The sequence below is a fragment of the Triticum dicoccoides genome, chromosome 5A (assembly GCF_002162155.2).
Source record: "Triticum dicoccoides isolate Atlit2015 ecotype Zavitan chromosome 5A, WEW_v2.0, whole genome shotgun sequence".
Taxonomy (NCBI): domain Eukaryota; kingdom Viridiplantae; phylum Streptophyta; class Magnoliopsida; order Poales; family Poaceae; genus Triticum; species Triticum dicoccoides.
The window spans coordinates 549,026,152-549,046,030 of NC_041388.1; the positions used below are offsets into that span (position 1 = coordinate 549,026,152).

Consider the following 19,879-nt stretch of genomic DNA (forward strand, 5'->3'; position numbering starts at 1 on the left):
CAGTAAATAGATCTAACAGCCGATCTAACAACTGCAAGCCTGTTTAGTCTATAGGAGTACATATATATGAAGGAAGATTGCAATAATAGTCTTAATGTTATGCATTCTTTTTCAAAAAGGTGCGTTAGAACAGAATGATACAAGTAGTGCGATAAGCAAAAAGTAGGACTATTTGACATGGCCTTTCCAAGGGCAAGCCGAGGAATGGTATTAAAGCAAGTATTTCACTCGTTATCGTAATCCACCTGGGAGTTTCATGGTGTGACGTAGCTTTCTGCCTCCTTGGTTGTTGCATCATGTGTTCGGCAATCATGCTGCCGGACAGGGTTTTCAGAGATTAACGTCCTGAAAGGGAAAAATAACAAAGCGGGAAGCCCCTAGTGCGGTTTAAGCCGCATCTTGGAGCGTGCCGTAGTCGTGCCCCCCTTCCCACCTGTGCCCATGGTATTTTTAATGCGTAATTATGTACGCGTGGCACAGATTTCGCTGTTTGGCTGGGACCGAGGTGGGGGCCGTATTGCTATGCGAGCTCGGAACGTGCCAGGCAGTCCTGTTGCCGATTACTCCGGGCGCGCTTGAAGGTGTCCGTGTCCTGAAACCCCGAACTAGTGGATTGCCTTAAGAGGCTGCTTTGCGCTTCTGCTGCGAGGGCCGCAGTGTGCTCCTCCGTGCGGAGAGAGCGCTTTGTGTTTCCATTGACTGTGATGACCCCCCGAGGTCCTGGCATCTTGAGCTTGAGATATGCATAATGCGGTACCGCATTGAATCTCGCAAATACAGTTCGTCCGAGCAGTGCATGGTAGCCACTGCGGAACAAGACTTTGTCGAAGATTAACTCTTCGCTTCGGAAGTTATCCGGAGATCTGAAGACCACTTCCAGTGTGACTGAGCCTGTGCAATGGGCCTCTACACCTGGTATGACGCCTTTAAATGTCGTTTTTGTAGGTTTGATCCTTGAGGGGTCTATACTCATTTTGCGCACTGCGTCCTGATAAAGCAGGTTCAGGCTGCTGCCGCCATCTATAAGGACTCGAGTGAGGTGAAATCCGTCAATGATTGGGTCTAGGACCAATGCGGCGAATCCGCCATGACGGATACTAGTGGGGTGGTCCCTATGGTCGAAGGTGATCGGACAGGAGGACCATGGGTTGAACTTTGGGGCGACTGGCTCCAACGCATATACGTCCCTGAGCGCACGCTTCCGCTCCCTCATGGGGATGTGGGTTGCGTATATCATGTTCATCGTCCGTACTTGTGGGGGGAACCTCTTCTGTCCTCCGGTGTTCGGCTGCCGGGGCTCCTCCTCGTCATCGCTATGTGACCCCTTGTCTTTGTTTTCGGCATTTAACTTGCCGGCCTGCTTGAACACCCAACATTCCCTGTTGGTGTGGTTGGCTGGCTTGTCGGGAGTGCCGTGTATTTGGCACGAGCGATCGAGTATACGGTCCAAACTAGACGGGCCCAGAGTGCTTCTTTTGAATGACTTTTTCCGCTGACCGGGTTTAGAGCCTTTGAATCCGGCATTGACTGTCTTATCCTCGGTATTGTCGTTGTTAATGCGGCGCTTTTGTTTGTTGCGACGTGACCTGCCGTTGCCGTCCTTGGTCTTCGAAGTACCATGGTTCTTTGATATGTTATTGCTGCGAGCCAACCAGCTGTCCTCTCCCGCACAAAAGCGGGTCATGAGTGTCGTGAGGGCTGCCATAGATTTTGGCTTTTCCTGGCCAAGGTGTCGGGCGAGCCATTCGTCCCGGATGTTGTGCTTGAAAGCTGCTAGGGCCTCTGCATCCAGACAATCGACGATTTGATTTTTCTTTGTTAGGAACCGTGTCCAGAATTGCCTGGCCGATTCCTCTGGCTGCTGAATTATGTGGCTCAAGTCATCGGCATCTGGTGGTCGCACATAAGTGCCCTGAAAGTTGTCGAGGCTTCCAGATCTTCCCAACAGCCAATGGACTCTGCTGGCAAGCTGTTGAGCCAATGCCGAGCTGGTCCTTTTAGTTTGAGTGGGAGGTATTTGATGGCGTGTAGGTCATCACCGCGGGCCATGTGGATGTGCAGGAGGAAATCCTCGATCCATACCGCAGGATCTGTTGTGACGTTGTATGATTCTATATTTACGAATTTGAAACACTCTGGGATTTGATGATCCATTACTTCGTCTGTGAAGTATAAGGGGTGTGTGGTGCCTCTGTATTGGGCTATATCGCGACGCAGCTCAAATGAGTCTTGCCCGCTGTGTTCGGCCCGGCCGAACTTACTTTTACTGTATCCGGCGTGACGATTATCATCTCGCATAGTGGCGCGCCCTCGTGATTCGTAGATCGATCTTGCATGTTTTGTTTTGTCCTCCAATACATCGCGCAGGTCTGGAGTATTTCCCCATGACTTTTTATTTGAATGGCGTCGGGATGCGGGCTAAGCTTTTGGCTGGAATGCCTCTTTGTCGCGGCCACGAGGTGCCCGATCAGCCGCGTTGTACGCCAGGGATGTAGGTTTCGGTGCTTCCTCCTCCAGTCGGGGTAGCAACCTGCACTTTGGGTAACTCTTGGGGGGGCGCTCGAGTTTATATTCCCCGGCCGCCAGGACTTCAGTCCATCTGCCAGCTAGCAAATCTTGATCAGCTTGAAGCTGCTGCTGATTTTTCTTAAGGCTATTTGTCGTGGCTATAAGCCGGCACTTGAAGCGCTCTTGTTCGATGGGTTCCTCTGGCACGATGAATTCGTCATCATCGAGGCTTGCCTCGTCTTCGGAGGGAGGCATGTAATTATCATCCTCTGCCTCTCCATCCGCCGCTCTCTCAGGAGGGCTGGCTTCTCCATCCTCCTGCTCTAAATCTTGCTGGAGGGGATTGTTGTTGTCTTCGGCATTGTCCGGAGTGCTATTATCTCCGGTGACGGTATCACCGCTTTTTACTTGGCGGGACTTAGAGCGGCGCTGCTGATGCCGGCGCTTGGGTTGCTTCTTGGAGGGGTCATCCTCCATTGTCCCGTCACTATTTCCTTCTTTGGGTGTGTCCACCATGTATATGTCATATGATGAGGTGTCTATCTAGTGCCCTATGGGCAGTGGTTCTTCTTCGCCTCCTGCATCGTCATCCATACCATCGATGTCTTCGGAGTCGAAGTCGAGCATGTCGGTTAAGTCATCGATAGTGGCTACTAAGTGGGTGGTGGGTGGGCGGTGAATTTCTTTGTCATCCGCATCCCAATCCTGCCGAACATAGTTCGGCCAGGACCCTCCTGACAAGAAGAGAGACCTTAGTGAGTTCAGTATGTCGCCGAAGGGCGAGTGCTGATATCCGCGGAGGTAAACTCCATGATCAGCGCCCAATCGGATTCGACAGGAACGGGCGCATGCGGTTCGGAGTCCGTGGCCGGAGAAGGATCTGGCAGTTTGGCAAGACGGTTCTCGTGAAGGGTAAGGTCGATATTCGACTCGATCGCCGCTGAGGATACGACCTCCGTGGCGGGGTCTATCCCCCCGTCCATGGATGGCGCAACTGGATCCGAATTAAGGGTCGGAGCGGCTGCCGGTGCGATTTCTTGAATATTGTCCGATGGTAGAGCTAAATCGTACTCATCGTGACCACGTGGCGCACAAGGCAGGGGCTCGAATCCGTCGAAGATCAAGTCTCCACGGATATCAGCCATGTAGTTTAAGCTTCCAAACCTGACCTGGTGGCCAGGGGCGTAACTTTCTATCTGCTCCAGATGGCCAAGCGAGTTAGCCCGCAATGCGAAGCCGCCGAACACAAAGATCTGTCCGGGGAGAAAAGTCTCACCCTGGACTGCATCGCCATCGATGATCGTAGGAGCCATCACGCCTAACGGCGACGACACATAGGAACTCTCAATGAAAGCACCAATGTCGGTGTCAAAACCGATGGATCTCGGGTAGGGGGTCCCGAACTATGCGTCTAAGGCGGATGGTAACAGGAGGCAGGGGACACGATGTTTTACCCAGGTTCCGGCCCTCTTGATGGAGGTAAAACCCTATGTCCTTCTTGATTTATTCTTGATGATATGAGTATTACAAGAGTTGATCTACCATGAGATCGGAGAGGCTAAACCCTAGAAGCTAGCCTATGGTATGATTGTATGTTGTCCTACGGACTAAAACCCTCCGGTTTATATAGACATCGGATGGGGCTAGGGTTACACAAGGTCGGTTACAAAGAAGGAGATATACATATGCATATTTCCTAGCTTGCCTTCCACGCCAAGTAGAGTCCCATCCGGACACGGGACGAAGTCTTCAATCTTGTATCTTCATAGTCCAACAGTCCGGCCAAAGGATATAGTCCGACTGTCCGGAGACCCCCTAATCCAGGACTCCCTCAGCGAGGAAGTGACCAGTCCAGGCAAAAAGGCTATTGGTTCAGGAGGATCGGGGCGGCAAAAGAAGTTGGAATTCGAGTCTTTGGGTAGCGGAGTGGAAGGCAGTGGTGCTTGGGGGGAGGAAGAGATTGTAACGAAAAAAGATATTGCAGGAGATAAAGACATTGGTGAGCCGAATGCAAATACAATTACTGCAGACCCTGTGGATAGCCTGGGGAAGGAGAAAGCGAGCCTGGACAAGGGGAAGAAGACTGAGGTGGATCATGCAAAGCAGGAAGAAAATGAGAAGAAGAACATATATGTTCCTAAAACCTATAAGAAAGTTCGGCGGGAGGAAAAGGGAGGTGGGGAAAACAAGGGGCCTATTCCAAAGATCAGTGGCCAGAAGAGAAGTGATGAGAGGGTAGAGAATGAGGAGGAAATGAAGAGGGGGAGGATGGAAGTGGAGGGTGGATGCCAGGGGGTGGTTGATGGTACAAAAGTAATATCGGCCGGGCTACAAGAGCAGCCCCGCCGGGAGCAATGAGAATAGTAAGCTGGAACTGTCGGGGACTCGGGAATGGCCCGACAGTTCGTGGCCTCTTGGATCTCAAGAGGGCGGAGGATCCCGATGTGGTGTTCTTGTGTGAAACGAAGCTCTTGGAGAAGGAAATGGAGAAGTATCGTTGGAAGCTGGGGTTGGTGAATATGTGTGTGAGGAGTCCGGAAGGAAGGAGTAGAGGACTAGCTATTCTGTGGAAGCGGGGCATAAATCTCTCACTGCGGTCTATAGGAAGGAGGCACATTGATGTCGATATCACGGAGGAGAATGGGGTGGTATGGAGATTTACCAGGGTCTATGGGGAGTCGCAAGCTAGCAGGAAGAAGGAAACGTGGAGAACATTGCACCTCCTTCAACAACAACACCAAGATGGACGACCCTGGCTGTGCATGGGAGACTTCAACGACATTTTGAGCAATGAGGAGAAGAGGGGTGGAGTAGATCGGGCGGGGGGATGCATGCACTCTTTTCGGGAGGCGCTAGAAGGGTGTAAGATGAGTGACTTGGTTTATGAGGGTGATACCTTCACTTGGTGGAACAACTGCACTAACGCAGAGGGATACATTTGCGGGCGGCTCGACCGGGCGGCTGCCAATGTGGAGTGGTGCACGACATTCCCGGAGTTCCGTGTGCGAAATGAGCTGCCCAGGCATTCTGATCACAGGCCCATAGTGGTGGACACAATTGATATGGGGCCTACCAGGAAGGAAGGGAGCGGGGAGTTCCGTTTTGAAGCTCGATGGCTGCAGGAGGAGGGGTGTGACTTGGTGATTGAGGAAGCTTGGAGACGGGTGTGTGAGGGGGGCGAGGTGGATATAGATGTAGCTTTGAAGGGGGTGGCAGCTGACCTGTCGAGATGGAGCAGGGAGGTAGTAGGAGACACGAAGAAGAAGTTGAAGGAAGCAAAACAAGCACTGGAGGAGTGTAGGAAGCGGGATATCACGTCGGAGAAGGTTGCGGAAGAAGTGCGGCTGCGCTGCCTGGTGGATCATTTGGAGGAGGTCATAAAAATCAAATGGAGGCAGCATGCTCATGTATGGTGGTTGAAGGAGGGGGATAGAAATACAAAGTTCTTCTTCCGATATGCCTCGGCGAGGAGGAAAGCCAACCGGATCAGGCGGCTCACGAAGGAAGATGGAGTTGTGGTGGAGGAAGGGAGAGATCTAACTAATTATGCCCAGTCTTATTTTCAGGACCTGTTTACTTCTAATGGCAACCACAACTATGACGAGCTCCTTCGGGCGGTGCCAACCAAGGTCACACGGGCCATGAACGAGTGCCTTATGGCGGAGTTCACTGACATGGAGATCAAGGCTGCGTTGGACCACATCGGGGACCTCAAGGCCCCCGGCCCGGATGGCATGCCTGCCGTGGTGTTCAAGAAGTATTGGCAGTTAATGGGAAATAATATTGCTGATGAGGTGATGAAGGTGCTAAGGGGAGGTGAGATTCTGTTGGGCTGGAATGATACCACGGTCGTGTTGATACCGAAAGTCAAAAATCCCCCGAGAATTAAGGATCTTAGACCAATAAGTCTCTGCAATGTGTTGTACAAGATCATTTCTAAGGTCCTCGCAGATCGACTAAAACTCATTCTGCCATAGATAATATCCGGCAATCAGAGTGCCTTTGTGCCGGGGTGGCTGATTACAGATAACATATTGATGGCGTATGAGATTTCACACTTTCTAATGAATAAGAGAGCGGGCAAGGAGGAGCTGGCTGTGGTTAAGGTGGATATGAGCAAAGCCTACGACCGGGTTGAGTGGTCCTTCCTTGAAGCCATGATGATCAAGCTAGGTTTTGCTAGAAGCTGGGTGAATCTCGTCATGAAGTGTGTTAGAACTGTCAGGTACCCGATTAGGGTCAACGATGATCTCCCTGAACTTTTTGCACCGTCCAGGGGGCTCGGGCAAGGGGACCACATATCGCTGTATCTATTTGTGATCTATGCTGAAGGGCTGCCAGCTTTGCTGAATGATGCACAAAGAAGAGGGGTTTTTAGCGGCATCCAAATCTGTCCAGGGGCTCCGGCGATTTCGCACCTTTTCTTTGCTGATGATTTGTTGTTACTCATGAAAGCCCAGGCAAGAGAAGCGGAGGAGCTTCAGCGGATACTGGAAGTATATGAGCAGTGCTCAGGACAGTGTGTAAACCATGAGAAGTCAGCAATCATGTTCAGTAAGAATTGCCGAATGCAGTCTAGGGACACAGTGAAAGCCACCCTTCATATCGAGAGTGAGGCATATAATGAGAAATACTTGGGGCTACCAGTGTATATTGGAAGATCTAAAAAGAAGGCCTTTGCCTATATCAAGGACGCCATATGGACTCGCATGCAGGGCTGCAATGAGAGAACTCTCTCCAGGCAAGGGAAGGAGATCCTAGTGAAGGGCGTGGCGCATGCCATTCCAACATTCGCTATGTCCGTTTTCTACTTGACCAAAACCTTGTGTGAGGAGATCAACGCTATGATTGCTCGCTACTGGTGGAGCCAGCAAGACAATGAGAATAAAATCCATTGGGTGGGCTGGCAGAAACTCACACGGTCGAAAGGGAGAGGCGGGCTCGGCTTTCGGGATATTCATGACTTCAACTCGCCATGCTTGCCCGCCAGGTGTGGAGATTGGTACAAGAACCTGAAAGTCTATGTGCTCAGCTTATGAAGGCCAAATACTACCCCAACAGCTCTGTTCTTGAGGTGGAGGAGACGGCTAATATGTCATATGCATGGAGAAGCATCTGCCATGGCATTGAGCTAGTAAAGCAAGGTGTTATATGGAGGGTTGGCAAGGGTGAAAGTATACGGATATGGGAAGATCCTTGGATCCCGAGAGCTTGGTCGCGTAAAGTGATCACACCGAGAGGAGGTAGCTTGCTGACCAGAGTATCAAAGCTAATCGATCCCGCCACCGGTACATGGGATACGAAACTTTTGCATGACATGTTTTGGGAGGAGGACGCAAATCTAATCCTTCAAATGCCTCTGCGAGACGGAGCTGTCGACTTCATGGCTTGGCACTTCGACCCCAAGGGCCTGTTCTCGGTTCGACAAGCGTACAAGTTAAAAAGGGCTATTTCTGCAACTGGTGGTGAAAATGGAGGGCACCCTCAATAGGAAGCTGGCAACCTGAATGACGGTGGGCTGGACAAATGGAAGCGGATTTGGCGCATGCCTTGTCCGGAGAAAATTAAGCACTTTATTTGGAGGACATAACACCTTAGCCACCAAGGACATCCTTGGCAGGAGAGGCATGACCATACATGACCACAAATGCTTTCTGTGCAACCTGCGCAATGAGTCCACTAAGCACCTTTTTGTGGAGTGTCAGGAGGTGAAGCAAGTGTGGAGAGCGCTCGGGCTCGAACACGTCCGGCAACGACTTGAAGTGTGTGATTCAGTGGAGGAAACGATTGACTCCTTGTGGCAGATTCCGGAGAAAGAACGGATGCTGATTGTTGTGGCATGGTGGCAATGGTGGTCACAGAGAAACAAAGTGAGGGAAGGAGAGAAGCCAATGGAGCATGAGCAGTTTGCTTCCAAAGCTGCATGCACCACCGAAGAATACGAGGGCTATTTCAGCAAAAATGCCAAACCCCATGCAGCACCACAGCGCTGGCTTCCCCCGCCGGTGCATGTGCTAAAGTTTAATGTGGATGGAGCCCATGCTCCGGGCGCGCAGACAGGTGCCTGGGGGTGGTAGTCCGCGACAGCGACGGAGAGGTGGTGGCGGCTCGTGCTGGGCGGACTGACCGGGTGCCGGACGCGTTTGACGCCGAACTGCTGGCGGTGGAAAAGGCACTGGATGTGGCTGCTGAGGTTGGCGCTGTGCACCTCATTGTCGAGACCGACGCCCTCCTGATGGAACAAGCGCTAAATAAACGTGGACCGGATTTCTCCAGGCAGGCTCAAATGATTGACGACCTGAAGCTCCAAATGAACATCGGGTTTGCATCTTGTGATGTAATTCATTGCCGCAGGGAAGCCAACATGCCCGCTCATCATCTTGCTAAGTTAGGTTTATCTCTCCACAACGGAGGAATTCTTGTTTCAGATGTGGATGTTCCAGCTCTTGTAGCTGATGCTGTAATGGCCGATTTAGGCCTAACTGTTGCGTAATAAAGCTATATGCTTGCTCTCAAAAAAATATCAGTAGTCTGATTCCTAGCACTGCTCATCTATAAAAGGCGAAGTATCCAGTGAAAACGTCCATTCAGTGAAAACTTGAAAATTTTCCTCCTAGGCCTTCGGATCACGAACGTATGGTATAAATCAGAGGTGGGAATGCCACCAGCCACTTAACCATAGTTTTCCCGAAAACCCCCTACTAACAATACAATAATTAGCTCAATAGAATTTTTTGAGGGTTATATCCCCCTAATTTTTCTCCAGCCGCGAGGACGACCTGGAGGCCTCGGCGATTCAACAACGATTGACTGCGGCGCCGCTCCCCTAGCGACAACTCGGAGGCCGCGGCCGCGCTCCGACGCAACTGCGACCCGGCACGGACCACACCCTCTGGAGGTGCGGCGTTGGCTCAAGCAACGATGACCCGACAGCCATGATGATGCCCCCGCGCAGTGGTGACCTCTGCGACCCGGCACTGCACCCACACGCGAGGGAGACCAAGTGGCCACAATGATGCATCCATGCGACAGCGACCCGGCGCGGCCCCCACACGAGGAACGGAGGGAGCGAGCAGCCGTGGCGCTGCATCCATGCAACGGCGACCCAGCGGCTTGCTTGCCCTTCAAAACTGCTAATGTTCTGCTGATGTTTGACCGAGAATTTGCTGATGTTTTGCTGTAACTGAATGAATGTGGATGTACAGATAAATCCTAGTTCTTTTGCTGCACGTGAATCAGTGTGGATCTACAAAAAATACTTGAATGAATGTGGATGTACAAGAAATCTTTTCTGTCATTTCAGTCACATGGATAACACAAAAGGATTTTGCTTCTTTTACATCCACGTTCATTCTTCACTGATTGAGCATAGTACTACTGTACTGAAATTCATGTGCTGATGCAATCTCTTTATATATTTGTACATCCACTAATGCCAAGCATGTACTGGTGGTATTTAGAGAGAACTGAAATTCATGAGATAACATTTAGACGGCTAGAATTCAGTGACATGCCATTTATGTACTGGTGGTTAACATCTTCAGTCTTGATAAATTTTGAGTTTACTAAGCCATCTGCTACAATCAATAGGAATCGGCATTAACCAATTAACCTCTTGTGGCTTACTACCTTGTCTAATTCTAGCTACTAAAAAGAAACAGTTTGCCATGAGAAGCAATATTCTTGCACATCTATTCAGAGATACAAGGCCATCTAAAATGCATCCAACAAGTGAGATTCAGTACAAATATTCAGAGATAAAATGATAATCCCCTGGCAAAATGTCGAAACAATTACAAGTGCCCATGAGCTTCAGTACAAATATTCAGAGATAAAAGGCCATCTAAAATCCATCCAACACATGAGTTTCAGTACAAATATTTAGAGATAAAATGATAGTGTCGGCACAAGTACCAATGAGCTTCAATACAAATATTCACAGATACAAGGCCATCTACGTTGTCATTCAAGACTGCATCATAATCCTAGCAAATGATAATCTTCTAGTAAAATACATGTGTCAGCCTATTATCATCACCAATAACATACTCAAGAAGAACCCCGAGTTGATTTTCTTCCCCTTCCAATGGTTGTCAGTTAACATTTGAGCATCAGAATCATGGTTGGGGCTGGCGAGGGCGGGGGATCACGGCCGGCGGAGGGCGAGCGCTCCTGGACGGAACCGTCGGAGGGCGAGGAAGAGTGCTCAAGGACGGGGCCGTTGGAGAGCTAGGGCACATGTCCGCCGGAGGGCCAGCACACATGGCGATCCAAGCGGGACGAGGCTCCATGGCGGCACAGATCGAACATGATCTGGTTTCCTTTTTTTTCAGCCCTTGCCAAGCTACACGTACGAGCAGGGGGTTTTTCGGAAAATTGAGGTTAATTGGCTGGTGGGATTCCACCTCTGATCTATACCATATATTCACGATCCGATGGCTCATGAGGAAAGTTTTCAAGTTTTCACCAAATTGGCATTTTCACTCGATACTTCGCCTCTATAAAAGGTTTTATATTTAGGAACAAAGCAAGTACAAATAAAGCCAAGCAAATAAAAATCTTTATGTTTATTTTATCTAATCTAATAATAAAGTAAATTGGGTTTCTTTCGTCCGTCATGACATTTTTCAGAAAAGTCCCTTTATTTCAGAGAATTCAACCCGCAGTCCTGTTTTAAGTTAAAACAAATCGTTATTTTTGTATTTTACACAAAAGTTCCTGTCTTTTTTTGAAATCAACCCTCCGTCCGGATTTAAGTCACACCCGAACCGTTATTTTAATTTTTTTGAAAACCCCCCTGATGTTTTAGGTAATTCATCCACGGATCATATTTAACTCAAACAAATGCTTTTTAAAATCATCCATATCTTTTAAAACGTAACTCCGATTTGACCATGTTATATATGAAATTTGATTAGAAAAATATGTAGAATATGAATATGAGATTATTTTTACCTGTTAAGTATTTTTAAATATTATTTTGGAATATATTTTAGTCAAACCAAATGATTTTCTAAATTATCTGTATCTTTTAAACCGTAATTTCGATTTTAACATATTATATATGAAATTTTATTAGAAAAATGTGTGGAATCTAAATATGATGTTAATTTTACCTATTGATTTTTTTAAAATATTGTTATGGAAGCAAACTTATAATTTATAGCATAAGATTCTTTTTTTTCACACCGACAACGATCCGGATTGTAAATAAACACCCCACTATAACCATATACGAAAAAAACATCGATAACTACACATGCATACCTCTGAAAAATGTAGCAGGGGAAAACAATATATTTCTCATCGGGAGAGTGAGACAAAGCGGGCGAGAGAGAGAGAGGAAGAGAGAGAGGGAGAGGGAGAAGAGATGGAGAGAGAGACGCCTTAGGATTAACCATATTCAACACACGTTTTTTGTTGTTTTATGTGAACACCAAGGCCATCGACGGCGAGGGTGAGAAGGAGGATAAGCGGCAACACAAATACGATGCCTTGCAAAAATAAAGGAGATGGACCTATTATGATCTTGAGTGATGGTTGTTGAGTTAAGAGCGTGTATTATGTTTTCTCTTATGTTACAATGCACAGACTCTTTTGCTAGTAAATCTAAATCGTCAACAGGGCCCATTGTGGGCCAAACGCAGTTAATCGGGTCACCTTCCCCTGACCCTTTGTTCGCCATCCTGTCGCCTGTTCTGGCCTGTCGCCGTCCGTCTTCCCCGCTGCAAGGACGTCCTCACCCCACTCCACCAGCCTCCAAGATCCACACGTTTGGAGATGTCTCGCCGCAAGGAGAGACAGAGACTAGGCGTCGCGATGGTACAGAAGGGGCGCGGCCTTAGTGGGAGGAGCGGGCGCTCCTCTGCCGCTGCTCATCGACGGCACTGGTGGCTGCACTTCCGCCGCTAGGTGGTCTTCTCCTCACACGGATTGGTTTCGGCAGCAGGTTCGAGTGATTCCAGCGGCCTAGTTCATCTATGGCCATTTGGGTGAGTCTCTTCAGCTTTGCTTAATGAAAGTTCAGTGGTCAGCGGCCTAGCACTACTACTTTGGCAAAGCCTAGATTAGAACTATTCAGGAGAGTTCCTAAATTTTTTAGGTGGATGTCTTGAATTCTGTTCTTCTGGATTCTTGTTGACGGGATGGGAATGCATTGAATTCTAACAAAACAATATAGGCCACAAAGTTAAAAAAGTACTCCTACATTGTAGGTTCCCACAAATCAATCATATATGCAGCAACAAAATAATGTTGGTTTACAAGATAGATAGATCAACAGTTGGAGAAGTTGTTACTTCGAATGGGGTTGCTTACTCTCTCCCCTTAGTGACGGTCATAGAAATCGATTGGTGGACATGCCCTAAGCTATAGGCTGAAAAGGAGGAGCCGCAATCACTACCTCTGAAAGTCATTTCAGACCATCCTCTACCATATTCCAAACGAATGTAACTTCTGGATATACATTTCCTCTGTTTGAACTGCATTAATTGCATTCACCGTCAGCGTAGCTAGCCGTTGAAGATATGTCATTTGCACACACAAACGTCAACGCTGTCCATGTCGAATACAGTCAACAATGCAATTATGTTCACTTCCTGTTGACGCATGGAAAACCAAGCAATAATCAACGTCCACGTGACAAGCATTGATATTCTATTCTTCTTTTGAGTGGAATCATCACAGAGAACCAGTCACAATGATCTGAAACCGAAAATCTTAGACCGCATCAATCGCAGAACATTATGCCAGCCAGATTGGACTCAGCCAAGGTCTTCGATGCAGGTGAGAGGCAAGTGCATAGGTGTTTAGGCTGCTTCAAATGTGTTTATAAACCCCTGGAGAACCGAGCCAGATGAGTACCCAACTCACACACCACCATCACCGGGTTTTGGCGTTCTGCTCTCACACACCGGAGGTGCGCTATTCTCTCTATCTCCTTGACCATATTTTTTCGCCTGTGTGTGTCTTTCTGCCAGACTTGTGGGACTACTTCAGTTTACATGATCACTTGGCCTATGCAGTCATCTTCATAGTACATCGTGAGATCATGGCGAATTCCATGGTGCCAACGCTGCTACATCGCCTGGTTCTCGTGTTGCTCCTCCTGCTGCTGCCTGTCCTTAATTCCGGGCAAGCCGAGGGCTGCGCCACGCCTGCAGCAGCAGCACGCCGCGGCACTTCGCTGAGATCCCAAGCTGGGGCACTTCTCCACTGGAAATCATCCGTCAAGTACTCGTCCAAGCACCAGCTGGGAACCTGGGGAGACGATGGCATGTACCCGTGCAACTGGACCGGCATCACCTGCGGGGACACTCTGTCACGCGAGCAATTTGATAAAATAGCACACCTTTCCTCGTAGGTTGATAAAATAGCACATCTTTCTTTTTGTTAGATTAAATGACACACTTTTCCTTCGGGGCTAGACAAAATGGCACAAACAGACATTTTTCTCAATTTTCAGGTCAGGACCTACACGTCATATTATTTTGGACGATTTTGCCCTTTGATCTGTTCTACGCAGTAAACTGGTTCAGTCGAACCTCTGTTTCGAAACAGAGCGAAAAGAAACGCAGCGAGGAAGATGGATCGCCGCCTCGCCGGCCCTGCCAATTACGTGCTCCCCTTATCTCCCGGCGCTTCGTCCCGTTTCTTCCCGTCTCCTGTCGCTCCACCCGTTCCGCCGCCGCCGCCGCATCTGGCCGTACAGGTTTCATCCCATCTTCTCTCTTGATCCGTGTTCTCTCTATACGTGATTCTTGTAATCTTCGAGTAATATTTGATGGATGAAGACACTGACTTATGCTCAAAAAAAAAAGAAGACACTGACTTATGCTAGCTACGGTTTTTTTACTGATGCTTTTCTCTTGTACTGTATCATATTTTCTCTGCGTACATGTATGTTTGTACGATTGTTTATTCATTTACTGATGCCTTTCACTTGTTCAGCTCTACTTCCCTGCTAAAGCAAACAACTATACCAGTCAGCAGCCACCTACAGGCTTCTACAGGAGCAAGCACCTACAGCCAGCAAACGAACGTACGCTACGGCGAGCGACCGGCCTGCACTGCCACGTGCTGCAGGGGGACTTCAAGTGGCGGCGCCCTTCTTCTCCCGCATTGCGATGAAGCAGCCGCAGCCCGCAGCGCGTACGGCGGCCGCGGCGCGCGGTAAGGTGGCGGACAGGGCGGCTCGGGGACGAATCACGGCGAGATCGTGGATGGTTCCGTCGTTCCTCTGTTCCGGTGTTCTCTCATCCTCTGGATCGTCTCGTCTCCTCTCTCGATCGAACCAGTCCAAAGTGTAAAATCGTCCAAAATAATATAACGTGTAGGTCCTGACGTGGAAATTGTGAAAAAAAGTCAGTTTGTGCCATTTTATCTAACCCTGAAGGAAAAGTGTGTTATTTAATCTAACAAAAAGAAAGGTGTGCTATTTTATCAATGTACGAGGAAAGGTGTGCTATTTTATCAAATTGCTCCTGTCACGCAGAGGAACCATGGGGAAGGTCATCACAGGAATTTCCCTTGATGGCGCCGGCATTGCAGGGCGACTGGACAAACTGAGATTCCAGTCGCTCCCTTACCTTGTCAACCTCGATCTCAGCGACAACTACCATCTCTCCGGTGCCATCCCTCCAGGCATCGGCTCTCTTTCCATGCTTTCCACCCTCAACTTCTCTGGTGATCAGCTCAGCGGGCACATACCTGCATCATTCTGCAACCTTGGACAGCTCACAGGGATGGACCTCTCCAGCAACAATCTCACCGGACAAATCCCTCCTGCTTTAGGTAATCTCTCAAGACTTGGTTTTCTTTATCTACGTGGGAATAGGCTCTCAGGTAACATCCCCTGGCACCTCGGACAGCTTCAGAACATGAGAGAGATGGATTTGAGCCTTAATGACATTTCTGGCCATGTACCTTCCGCCCTTGCAAACCTGACCAACCTCAACTATCTGTACCTTTCTGATAACCGTCTGTCAGGACCCATACCTAAAGAGCTAGGACACATCCAAACCCTGCAAGTACTACACTTGGAGAAAAACAATCTGAGCGGCACAATTCCGCCCTCCCTTGGTAACCTGACAGTGCTCACATACCTGACGGCATATCGGAACCAATACACTGGTACAATACCGGCAGAGTTTGGGATGCTCTCGAGCTTGATTAGCTTGGACTTGTCAGATAACCATTTGACCGGCCCTGTTCCTTATAGTGTTGCTGGAAATCTTACTTCAGTGACCTATTTTTCTCTTTTTGGTAACCACATAACCGGATCCATCCCTCATGAGTTTGGGAATCTCGTGAATCTGGAAACCCTTGCCCTCTCGGACAATTTGATAGTTGGATCAGTGCCATCAAGTATTGGGAACATGTCTTCACTCAAACAATTAATAATACATAACAATAGTATCTCCGGGGAATTGCCGACCGAGTTAGGAAATTTGGTAAATGTGGAGTATCTTATGTCCTATGAAAACCAATTGTCTGGCTCAATCCCTCCAAGTTATGGAAAATTGGTCAAGATGACACAAATGCGACTGTTCAACAACCAGCTCTCCGGCCCTGTGCCTCCGGCATTGTCCAACCTTACCAATTTAGTCGTCATTGCACTGGATGACAACCAGCTGATTGGACACTTGCCAGATTTGTGCCAAAGTAAAAAGCTACAGGCTTTACAAGTTCATAACAACAATCTAGATGGTCCTGTCCCAAAAGGCTTGAGGGATTGCAGTTCACTAACATCGCTCATGATTGCCAATAATCATATTGAGGGAGACATAACTGAAGCATTTGGTGTGTATCCACACCTCGATACGATCAATTTATCTTCAAATAGGTTTGTTGGGCAGCTCTCGCCGAATTGGGGCTCATCTCAAAACTTGACAAGTATTAATTTTGCACACAACATGATACAAGGCAGTATACCTTCTGAGGTTGGGGTGCTAAAAAATCTTGGAAAGCTTAAACTGAGTTTCAATAGGTTGACCAGTGAGATACCACCGGAAATTGGCAAGTTAAGCAACCTCTATTGGATGGATTTAAGAAACAATCAACTATCTGGCCAGATCCCTAAGCAAATCGGCCAACTTAGCAATCTTGAGATTCTTGATTTCTCAAGCAACCTGTTGAGCGGTTAAGTGCCAGAAGAGATGGGAAATTGTTTGAAACTGCAGTCATTACACATGAATAACAACAGCCTTAGTGGAATTCTTCCTGGTAGTTTGGGCCATTTAGCTTCCCTGCAAAGAATGCTTGATCTTAGCATGAATAGTATCAGTGGACCAATACCGTCAGAACTCAGCAACCTAGAGATGCTGATGTATGTAAACTTCTCACACAATCAATTCAGTGGTGCAATCCCTGCCTCCATTGCAAGCATGCAAAGCCTATCAATATTTGATGTTGCATATAACCTCCTAGAAGGCACTGTCCCAAATGGGATCCAGAATGCATCAGCTGAATGGTTTCTCCACAACAAAGGTCTTTGCAGAGACCTTGTTGGACTGTCTCCTTGTGATTTGCCCCCTGCAGATCATAGGCGAAAGCACCAAAAGATTATACTACCAGTCAGTCTTACTATGTTTGTCGCTACTATTTCAATAACAGCAGGTGTGATTGCCTTTATGATTTGCCGCAAGAAAGTACCTCAAAATACTGATGTCGTGCGCAAAAGGGATGTGTTCTCTGTATGGAGCTTTGATGGCAGAATAGCATTTGAAGATATTATCAATGCAACTGACAATTTCGATAAGAAACATTGCATTGGAGAGGGATCATACGGCAGTGTTTATAAAGCAGAACTTCAAGATGAACAAGTGGTCGCAGTAAAGAAACTCCATGCAGGCGATGAAGAGGCACATGATGAAGAAAGATTCCGGCATGAGATTCAAATGTTAACAACAATTCGCCAACGCAGCATCGTCAAGCTATATGGATATTGTTCTCATCCGCGGTTCCGGTTCCTTGTGTGCCAGTATATAGAGAGAGGAAATCTAGCTTCAACCTTAAGAAATGAAGAACTAGCAATCCAGTTCCACTGGCAAAGGAGGACAGCTGATCTGGCTCAAGCCATCGCTTACCTCCATCATGATGTTCACCCACCCATAATTCATCGAGACATCACAAGCAGAAACATCTTACTAGATACTGATTTCAAAGCATTTGTCTCGGACTTCGGTATTGCAAGAATGTTAAAACCTGATTCGTCAAACTGGAGTGCACTAGCAGGGACCTACGGCTACATAGCATCTGGTATGTTTATTCCATGCAATACTATATTCTCTAGTATACTGTGTTAGATGGAATGCTCTGCACTGATGCATACTCTTGATTCTTATGTTCCTGTGTTGGATGCAGAATGTTCCTACACTTCCCTAGTTACAGAGAAATGTGATGTATATAGCTTTGGCGTTGTGGTGCTTGAGGTGTTGATGGGCAAACACCCTGGAGATTTGCAGGCTTTTCATTCTTCACTCGAGGACCAGTTTCTACTGGAAGAAATTTTGGACAAACGACTTCCACAACCCGAAGCTGGGGAGGAAGAAGTGAGACGGTGCATCTCTGTGGCATTTGAGTGCCTAACTCCTTCACCCAAAGAAAGGCCAACTATGCTGAAAGTTTATCGAGATCTTTCCATCTGAAGTCACATGTTAAATTCTTCCAGATGTAGCATCTTAGCCTTGTTTAGTACTGAATAAAACTTAGGCTAACTGTTAGAATAAATCCGAGGCATACCATTGATCATCCGAGGACCAAGCAATCACACGAGCACGACACCGAGATTTGTTAACGAGGTTCACCGATATGGCTACATCCTCGAAGCTTGCCTACGGGCGCTCCTCCCCGTGACACCGTCACAATACCGCACCCGGTCGCCCTGGACATCGGCACATGCCGCCGGCTTTCCCTGCGTTCCGGTGCTATTATGTTGGCATAGGTTACATCGTGTGTCTATCCCGCTATATATGAGAGGCCTAGGATACAAGTGTCCTACTTGGACACGACTCCATATCCTGTCTACACACCGTACGACTTCAAATCCAACTGTAACCTAACTTGTACAATAATATTCGACACAACTTTAACAAACTTCACCTTGACGAATATTCTCCACCACCTTGAATTCATCCGTGCGTCAAACCTTCGTGTACATTGGACTTGAGCTTATCCCATGAGTACCGCTGCTACTCCATATGACTCCACCTGCAACTTGTAGTCCCTTCTTTTCTTGACCAGAGTCAACACTCGAACGAAATTAAGTTTCACATTACTCTAGTTTGCGCTTCTAACTTTCAGAGTATCAGTCCAACGCCATCACACACTGATCACTAACCTGCGTGAAATTGAACAACTCACATATTGGGTATCACACATAAGAGTTACCTGAACTCAACATCACCGCTCTTTTCTTGACCGCCTGTCTGAAACTTGAAGGAATTTCACCGTTGCTTGTAGTCATCCCGAGTCAAATTCGCAGTTGTCTCACCACATGTATGACCACCAGAGCCCTGGTCCGTCTTCATGTCTCGTGCGCACCGCACGCCTCACCGCTATTACCACGTCGAGCCTCCGCTATCCCGGTCGAGTCTCAAGGGTCGTGAAACCACACCACTCAACCTCCACTGCAGAGTACCACCGATCATCACCGATCGATGACGAGTTTCACACTTCCATCAGACCACTGAGCTCCAGTCCGAACTGCATGTCACTCGCTTTTCCCCCTTACTGAATAGGCTTCGATTCCCTGGATCCTTACATCGTAGCCCCTCAATCCAGCTCCACCTTCAACATGACTTCATGGTAGATGATCAGTCCACCCCCACGCCCCGTCGACTTCAAACTCACATGTGCACTGTCTTGGATCAACCCCGTGCCATAGTCTTGTCGAAGCCACACAAGCCCTCGGGCCTGTGCCACGTGTTTTCACGCCCCAGAAGTCGGTTACCATCAACATCACGCTCCTATATCGTTGTCGCCGATCCCGCACCGTCTTCTGTACCAACCGACTTGCGTCGATCCCGTCAGACTGTCCAGTCCGACCCAGGTTCCCAAATCATTCTGCGAATTCCCATCCATCACATGATAACTCCATCTCAGCTGACATGACTTCCCGCAATGCTTTCAAGCATCCATGTTGTGCCAATTAATATTTCACCATTGTTTGCCATAACCCAAGGCTTTCGGTTTCATTAAACTTCTCCACCTCAAACCTGATACCCGTTGATGCCATGGTTCTTTGTACGGCTGACTTTGCGCAAAATTATTTGAGCTTTCCACGAGATGCCCCAAGCACACGAACAGAACCTCCGCGTACTACTAGTAGCAAAACCAAAAGAAATAAAATCTTTGCCCTTCACGTGGTGGC

At 48.1% G+C, this 19,879-nt stretch overlaps 1 pseudogene; it reads left to right on the forward strand.

Annotated features, from left to right (window-relative positions):
* Positions 1-12,231: 12,231 nt before the first annotated feature.
* Positions 12,232-18,283, forward strand: LOC119302701 (annotated as a pseudogene).
* Positions 18,284-19,879: the final 1,596 nt, after the last annotated feature.